This window comes from Hordeum vulgare, chromosome 7H (assembly GCF_904849725.1).
Source record: "Hordeum vulgare subsp. vulgare chromosome 7H, MorexV3_pseudomolecules_assembly, whole genome shotgun sequence".
Lineage (NCBI taxonomy): Eukaryota > Viridiplantae > Streptophyta > Magnoliopsida > Poales > Poaceae > Hordeum > Hordeum vulgare.
The window spans coordinates 386,377,293-386,386,732 of record NC_058524.1 but is presented as its reverse complement, the minus strand read 5'-3'; positions in this window follow the sequence as shown (position 1 = coordinate 386,386,732).

The window sequence follows — 9,440 nt, the reverse complement described above, 5'->3', positions numbered from 1 at the left end:
GTGCCCAAGCTGCAGAAGAAGAAGAAGAAGATGATGAGAATGCTCCAATTCCCAGGAAGCTCAGACCAACCCTACCACTCCACAATGCTACTCATCTAGTATCATAAGATATGAAGAAGAGGAAGGATGCCGGACTAAGAAAGTGGAGAGCTAATGATCCATATGTTGTCAGAAGAAGAACTGCTGTTGATCCAAGGTTTCACACCAAGGAACAACAAGATTTTTACTATACTATCTTGTATGACAAGAGTCCTCCTGTTAGTGATATGAGGTATGTCGATTAGGCATATATCAAGGAAAATGAGAATTTCTCTCCACATGTTCAAGAGAACTTCAGACTAGTTTACATAGAATAATTTGTTGGGAAAGATATGACCTCATGGAATTACGAGATGATCATACAATTCTATGCAACTGCTCATTTCTATGATGACTCTTTAGTGTGGATGACTGATGGTCACAAGTACGAAGCTACAATTGCTGAATGGGCTGCTATCATTGGTGTCCCCAAGCAGGAAGAATCAGATGTAGATGTGTATGCAGAAGCTAAGCAGAATCACAACTCCATGGCCAATATGTACAAGAGCATTCCACATCAGTACTTGGCCAGTCACAAGTTTGGTTCAGTGTATTTTCTTCAAGCTGGCATTCCTACGACAAACACTATACTGTGATACACCCTCATGCCTACGTCAGGTGATGAGAAGATGATCAGAGGATATTCTATCAACCCGGTGCACCTACTTGATACCCATACCAGATTTAGAGTGATGAATTTGATAGTAGAGACTATCAGAAGAACTGCTGCAGATCAGAAGAGATCATGTGGATACGCACCTTACATTTAGATGCTCATCAATGCCAAGCTGGGAAAGCAAGGATATCTACTTGATCATCCCCATCTACCTCTTCAGCCTGAATTTGAAGATAAAGAGGTTGTGATGGATGACAATGATCCCAACCCAGCTGCCACACGAATGGCAGCAGAGGCAACAAAAGTTGAAGCTGCTAGAAATAGGCCACCTCCAGTTCCACAGCTCAGAACTCAAGCCGAGCAAATGGCATTTCTATATAGCTTTGTCCAAGGCATGGAGAAGAACATCCTAGAGATCATACAAAATTAGAAGAGCCTTGAGAGAGTTATGGAGACAAAAATCCACAAAATGGATACGAAGGTAACTGAGTTGACCACTATTGGTAGACGGCTTCAACATGAAGTTGACTCTCTGGAGATTCCACACTCAGAGGATGAAGTTGAAGATGAAGATGATGATGATGACGATGATGAGTCTCCTCCTCCCACTACTACTAGGTTCATAACCAAGCCTCGACCAGTTGTTGTTCCTGCTCAGGAGACACGACAAACATCTTCAGCACAAGCTTCAGCACCTTCAGCATGAGCTCCAGCTCAAGCTCGTTCAGTATCAACTCCTCCAGCTTCAGGACATTCAGCCGAAGCCTTCACAGACGCTGTTTTATCTACTCTATCGTTAGCTCCCAGAGAGATGAGTAGTTCTATACTTTTGAACTTTTTGGTAACTTGTTGCCAAAGGGGGAGAAATGTATAGATCATAGACTTCGTGTGTGAGGGAGCTTCTGACTTTATTTGCCCTCGTTTGGTTTTCAAAACTTTGGTTGTTGGATGACTTTATCCTATCTGCGTGATTCATAATACGCTTTATCATGTGTGATCCTACGATATCATCTCTTAGCTATTCTTGTGATGATCACTCACTTATCTTGTTGGTGTCATGTGCATTGCTATTATTATTTTATGCACCACCAAGATATATGTGACATGGAATAGTAACCCATGATCCTAATCGATTGTGCATTTGCATTCAAACGCAAATTTTAAATAATGCACAAATTTAGGGGGGGCTCTTGCTTTTCACATACTTCTCAAAGTGTCGATTCTAATCATTGATTATATCTTTTGTCGAAGCATTGATCTATATGTTGTCATCAATTACCAAAAAGGGGGAGATTGAAAGCATAATTGCTCCCTAGGGCGGTTCTAATAATTGATCACAACATATGCATCATTGGACTAATGTGTTTTCCAAGTATATTTCAGAAAAGTTCAAAAGATGCCATGGCTTAAGGTTTATGTGGAGATGCCCCTTGATGCAAGAAAGGAATAATATTGGCTTAAGCTTCAAGCTAGAAGACTCTTCATTTTATATTTGTGAGAAATCACTTTTGAGTCCATAGGAAAGCCAATACTATTAAAAGGGGGTGAGGTAGTAAAATGAATTGATTGCTCAAATGCTCAAAGTTAGCTACCAAAACACTCAATCATTTTTCCCTCATATCCACTCTGTCAAGTTCCACATTCACAAATTCTGTGTCACCAACATTTCCACATTGGACCCATCGAGTTTGAACCTTAGACAAAAGCCTAGCCATTCCCACCAAATCGGTGCAACCGAAACTGCATCAGCGCTACCGAGTTCAGTGTGGCCAACATCCTGTTGCCGAGATACATAAAATCAGAATTTCCAAGTTTGAGTATTGGTGCCACCGAGTTTGGTCATCTGACCATTAGTCACCTTTTCGGTGCCACCGAGTTGTGTATATCGGTCTCACCGAGATTCAAAAGTTCACACCTTTAGTGCTAGTCGGTACCATCGAGTTTCCAACTTTGGTGTCACAGAGTTTTCTCTTTTGTGTGTAACGGTTGGATTTTGGCTGCTGCCTATATATACCCCTTCACCCACCTCTCATTCATGGGAGAAGCACTCAGAACACACACTTAATATCCAAATCCATTTACTGAGAGAGAACCACCTACTCATCTGTTGAGACTAAGATATTCCAATCCAATCATTTGAAACTTGATCTCTAGCTTCCCCAAACTACTTTCCACCAAATCATCCTCTCCTACCCATGCATATTCTATGAGAGAGTGATTTGTGTTGAGGAGACTATCTTTAGAAGCACAAGAGCAATGAGTTCATTGATCTACCCCATCTATTACCTATTGGAGGGTGGTGCCTCCTAGATTGGTTAGGTGTCGCTTGGGAGCCTCCTACTTCGTGTTGTGGAGTTGAACCAAGATGTTTGTAAGGGCAAGGAGATCGTCTAATTCATGAGGATCTACCGTGATTAAGGCTAGTCCTCCATGGACGGAACCCGTGGTGGGATAGACAAGGCCGCTTCTTTGTGGACCCTCCGTGGGTGGAGCCCTCTGTGGACTCTCGCGGCCGTTACCCTCCATGGGTTGATGTCTCCACTAACATGGACGTACGATAGCGCCACCTATCAGAACCATGCCAAAAATCTCTGTGTCAACCTCATGCGTTTGATCTCCCTACCTTACTCCTCTATTTACACTTGCATGTTTACTTTCCGGTGCTATACTATTAGAACTACATGTGTAGGGTGTACTTGACTTGTTATGACTATCGTAGATGCCTCTCAAGTAAAATTGGGAGTAGGCAAAAATTTTATCTTGTCAAGTAGTGTAATCACCCCCTCTAGACATACTTTCGATCCTACAAATGCTGCATGTTGTGGAAAATCATCAGTCTCCTCCAATACCGAAGGGAATATCCCAAGCTCGGTTTCGGTGCTCGACTCCAAGTATGAGTCCCATATGTGTGTTGTATTCATGTTGTTGAAGAGGTTCACACTTGCCATAGTGGTTGAAGGGAAATTCCCATGCTTGACCGTCTTATCGCCATCGCCTTGTATGAGGGGAATGTGATGTGGCACCTCATCACGTGCCTCTATGACCGAAAGGATATTCCCATGCTCGACCATCTTCCTTGGGATGCTTCCGAAGATGGAAGGGTCATCCTTGCATGTATTCGGTCCCCTTGATGTTGGCGTCTAAGCTTGTCGTTGGTGGCATTCATTGCGTGGTCTTATCTTGAGCTCTTGAAGATTGGATGTAGTGTGATGCAGAGCTTGTACTCGATGGTGTTCTTCATCGAGATGCGCTAGTTTCTTGGAGGTGGCTTTCCCTTCACGATGATGTAGATCATGAGCATGATGGTTTTCATGGCGGTTGTATTGAAGATAAGGACGTGGCCGGCTTGTGCTTGAGTCAGATGGGCGCTTCAAAGATGTGCGACTTCAGCGTCTCTGCCTTGAAAATGACGAAGGGGAAAAGACGTGTAGTTGGCAAACACATGTCGAAGTTGCTCCATGTGTGCGCCCAACTTGTCGTCGATGTAGTATATTTTCCGAGCTTCGAAGTGTCATATGTCGGTGGCGAGTCCCTCAACACGGTCACACAAGTTATCTTGCATTTCTCATTCTAGTTCGAAGGGTTGACTTTTCTTGATGTACTTGTTCGCGCCGTCATTTTCATTGAATACCGGAGATGATGTGCTTTGCCTAGCCATCACAAGAGTCGATAAAATGTGAGTGGAAATGAGATAAACAACACCAAGATACCATTCCCAAAGTTGAGGATGTATCCCATTTCACTCAACGTGAATAGAGAGAATAGTGGAATTGGTACCTGACTTGTTCACTCACACCTACTAAGTAAAGCTTATCGAGTGGCTCAGTTGGGACAAGTGGCACAAAATTCAAGAAAATGTTAATCCAAGATATCAATTTTTTTGAGGAATATTCATAGAATTGCAATGCAAAGCAAATATATCAATAGCTATAGTGGCACTAGGAACACACACAGATAGATAAATGGGATCCGTGCAACCAGAAAATGAGCACAAAATGTGTGAGATCCGGGAAAATCTCTTGTTGCACGGATACTAGAGAGACAATAGCTAGATTGCTCAACAGGGCTAGATATGCGCTTGTGCACCAGAATAACTAGAGAGACAATAGCTACATTGCTCAACTCGGCTAGATACACGCTTGTGCACTAGCCTAAAAGAGTAAACATGTTGTCTTCAATCCCAAGTATGCTATGTATGTATGATCCAAGTGTATGTACTATGCAAAATGGCTCAATTCTATTTCTATTGCTTATAAGATCTTTTGTATCTTCTCTTTTGCTTAGAATATTTTTGCTCTTTTTTTGATAGAAAATGCGTGATGCTCGAACCAAGATATGAGACAAGTATGTTTGATATGCACGGGAGAGACTTATGGCACAATGTAGATAGCAAGGTGTTTGCACGCTAAAAGTAGCTATGCGACATAAGAGTAACACTAAGGTGCACAAGTATCGTGGCCCGACAATTCTCAACTCTCTAGTACCAATGGGTAAGGTACAGAATAGGCTCGAAGCGATCAAAGCAATGGAAAGAAATAGACAATGATGTCGTCGAGGTTACCGTCCTTGCTTACGATTGGGGTGCCAAAAGGCGAAGTGGACATTGTCTATGTAGAGGCCATGGCGATGATGAGCGATGGTGTTGTCTATGTACAACCGTCCCTAAGTATCTGAAACACCTTAGGAAACAGAAACCACAACTTAAAATCTCACACAAAATTAGGTTATGTTGGTGGAAGAGTATGGTGAGAAGGCTATGCGGAAGTTATGGTGGAGGCCTAGGAAAAGATGCCATAATGCAAAAAATATGATATGTTAAAATGGTTTTGTAAATAATTTTGTGGGATGGGTGAAGTCAATAGATGTCCAACTAGCTAAAGAATGTCAAAATCGGACTCCGGATGAATTAGTTATGGATGAAGCGGTGAAAGGGGCAGTGTTGAAATCTGTGCAATGTCTCTCGTTAGGCCAGAAGTTCCGGGGTGGGGCCAAATATTCCGGGCAATGTCAGAAGTTCGAGGGGTGCGAAAACACTTCCGGGATGAAGCATAGTTTCAAGATCTAAGGACGGGGCAGAAAAAGTCGATTTCGTGGGTCAAAATTGATGGGAAAAAAGATAATTAGGGTGGATTTCGTGGGGGGGGGGGAAGCTAGATATAGTTGCCAAACACGAATTCAATGGATCAAACAAAATATCACAACAAACAAAAAATCACAAAAAATTTGGTGAGGCTAATTTTGGTGGGGATTTTTGAATTGGGACAAAACACACAAAATTAGGCTAGAAAATGAAGGGGAGGACTCCAAATCTGTGAGAATGTGGCTCTTGATACAAAGATGATAGGGGATGGAACCTCTAGGTGTCAATCTTTCACGAATTGGATGGCGAAACCTCAAGAACATGAACAACACAGGGAAGAACGGGGGGAAATCACAAGTAGAAACACTCAAGAACAAGTCCAATCACACATCCACTAGACTCATAGCACACAAGATCCACAAGGTACAAGAACAACAAAGGGAAAGTAAGATACATGGTAAAGTTCATACCAAATCCTAGAGGGAGATGAGGCCTTGGATCCACCAGTGATCTTCCCTATGATAGGGGCCTTCACATCCCTAGGGGATCTTCTCACACGGAAGAATCATCTTGATGGGAGATGTAGTGGAAGGAGCAATGCTCACCTAATCTATGAACTAAACCATTGCTAACCATAAAACAAGGTGAGAGACGAGTAATTATAGTTTAGGGTGATGTAGGAGGGACATAGGGGTACATTAGCCTTGGGCCTGAGTGGTTGCACGCCTGTGGGCCGGAAGGTCCGGGAAGGTTCCGGCTTACCAAGAGAATTGGCACGCGTGGGGTGCACTGAGGCCGGAAGGTCCGGATAGGACAAAAGGTCTGGGGTCTGGAGGTTCTGAGAAGAACGGAGGGTCCGGTTCTTCCAGAAACTTGTCCTTGCTTCTTCTTCCTTCTCTTCCAAGCTTCCCTCACGGATGGTGTAGTTGTTCGTTGGCGCTTGCATTCCTCCTCGTCATCCGTGAGTTTCGACAATACCTACATATGCACACGAGAGGAGTGTCAAGTAGTATACCATCCTCAAAGGGCACTAGTTGATAGGTGTAAAGGAGAAGATTCACATTTGTATGTATGATGTAGATCTCGCACGTGTCACTTGGCAAAAGGGACGCTTGCCATGGTGATGTCCATAGGATGCTCCACATGAGCTGGCTGGCGCGATCTCTGTCCGGAAGATTGGTCGTCGTAGCACGAACACATGTTCGATGGTAAACTTATTCTTGGGAGTCCATAGGGCCGTGACATGATAGAAAAAACAAACCAGAAGATCCTCTTGGGGTGACCCGCAAGGGCGGGCGTGAGGGCCCGAAACTCCTCAAAGCTATTGGGGGCCCAAGACATGCCTAACCAATCTCTAATGCAAGCCGAGAGCAACCTATCTAGGGGCACCAAAAAAGAACATGACACGTATCTTCAATGCAACCACAAAGCAAACAATAGTCGAATCTAGGCCCATGTCTTCTCTTGATTTCATCCATGACAGGGAGACGACCTTGCATGGCCTGCCGAATGAGAAAACTTAATATTGGGGGGCACCCTCGCACACCAGACATCCTTAAACCTAGTGATGGTAAATCCAATCGACAAGGCACGATAACATGCCTTAATAGAAAAGCGACCAGACGCCGAATGCGGCCACGATACCATATCCACGGACTTCAAGAGCACAGGGAGGATAGCAACAAGATGGTGACAATGATCCAACTCCATAGGAGACATGACACGACAAAAACCAGGTCCCACTGTGTGGCCGTGAGCTCCATAATGGAGATCGAGGAGGACGCAACAAAGGTAAAAATGATTGGGAAGGCAGCCGCTAAGCGCCCCTCCCTAGTGCAACCAAAACCAGACGGAGGAGCCATCACCAACCGAAAACTTAGCCCAAGACCTAAAATCATCACGCCCATTGAGTAGCCGCCTCTAGAACTAGGATAAGGCAGAACCATCCTAGGCCAATGTGATTACGGGGCAAAGAAATTGGAAAACATTTGACTTTGAGAATATGCAACCACATCACATTAGCGAGCGAGGAGAGGATGAGGCTACTGCGGCACCAAAAGTCCTTCCCTGGCACGATTCTTCTTGTTACTTCTCTGGTTTGCGTCGGTTTTTCCCTTGAAGAGGAAAGGGTGATGCAGCACAGGAGGAGTAAGTATTTCCCTCAGTTTGAGAACCAAGGTATCGAACCAAAAGGAGGGCCTCGTCAAGTCCAAAGTACCTGCGCAAAAACAAACAACTTGCACCCAACGCTTTAAAGGGTTGTCAATCCCTTCAAGATTGTTTGCAAAAGTGAGATCTGAAGGCGGAAAGTGCAATGAAGTAAAAAGTGTAAGGCTGAAAATATGGTGTGGAGTAGACCCTGGGGGCCATAGTGTTCACTAGAGACTTCTCTCAAAATAGCAAATATCACGGTGGGTGAACAAATTACTGTCGAGCAATTGATAGAACGGCGCAAAGTCATGATGATATCTAAGGCAATGATCTAGCATATAGGCATCACGTCCGAGACAAGTAGACCAATACTTTCTGCATCTAGTACTATTACTCCACACATCGACCGCTATCCAGCATGCATCTAGTGTATTGAGTTCATGACGAACAGAGTAACGCTTTATGCAAGATGACATGATGTAGAGGGATAATCTCAAACCAATGATGAAAACCCCATCTTTTTTACCTTTGATGGCAACAACATGATACATGCCTCGCTACCCCTTCTATCACTGGGTGAGGTCACGGCATGGTATGAACCCAAAACCAAGCACTTCTCCCATTGCAAGAATCATAGAGCTAGTTGGCCAAACAAAACCCACAATTCGAAGAGAATTACAAGGATATGAAATCATGCATAAGAGAGATCAGAAGACACTCAAATAAGATTCATAGATAATCTGATCATAAATCCACAATTCATCGGATCTCGACAAACACACCGTAAAAGAAGATTACATCGGATAGATCTCCATGACGATCATGGAAAACTTTGTATTGAAGATCCAAGAGAGAGAAGAAGCCATCTAGTTACTAGCTATGGACCCGTAGGTCTATGGTGAACTACTCACGCATCATCGGAGAGGTCATGGTGTTGATGGAGAAGCCTTCCGTGTCCGAATCCCCCCTCCGGTAGGGCACCAGGACGTGCCCCAGATGGGATCTTGCGGAGACAGAAGCTTGCGACGGCGGAAAAGTGATTACGATGCTCCCCTGATTTTTTTGGGAATATTTGGGAATTTATAGGCGCAAGATCTAGGTCATGGAACCTCCAAGGGGCCCACAAGCCTGCATGGCGCGACCCCCTGGCCGCGGGGTGGGGGCTTGTGGGGCCCCTGGGGCTCTTCTAGCTTGCCCCCCAAGCTCTCCGATCTTCTTCCATTCCAGAAAAAAACTTTTCGGGGATTTTCTTCCGTTTGGACTCCGTTTCAAAATCTCCTCTGAAAGGGGTAAAAACATGGAAAAAAACAGGAACTGACACTTGGCACTGAGTTAATAAGTTAGTCCGAGAAAATAAATAAAAGGGATGCAAAACATCCCAAGTTTGACAAGATAATAGCATGAAACCATCAAAAATTATAGATACGTTGGAGACGTATCAAGCATCCCCAAGCTTAACTCCTGCTCATCCTCGAGTAGGGAAGTGATAAAGAACGAATTTTTGATGTGGAATGC